Genomic DNA, 248 nt, shown 5'->3' on the forward strand with positions numbered 1-248 from the left:
TTTTATTAGACCCTGCTTTCCTCCCCTGCATATACATTAATCACCTGTACAGAGAGGTCTTATTTTTGTAATGCCCCTGTGCATGCAGGGGTAAGGATGCAGTACCCCAATTGGACTGTACCCACAATGAAAGAGAATCATGCCCGAAAGAAAAAAGGAATGGGGGGGGGGGGGGAAAAACCCTTTTTCACTGGGCAAAAAAATGGATTTAAAATTGTATGTAAAGATCTACAGTTGCCTACTTTAAG

The sequence above is a fragment of the Sceloporus undulatus genome, chromosome 2 (genome assembly GCF_019175285.1).
Source record: "Sceloporus undulatus isolate JIND9_A2432 ecotype Alabama chromosome 2, SceUnd_v1.1, whole genome shotgun sequence".
Lineage (NCBI taxonomy): Eukaryota > Metazoa > Chordata > Lepidosauria > Squamata > Phrynosomatidae > Sceloporus > Sceloporus undulatus.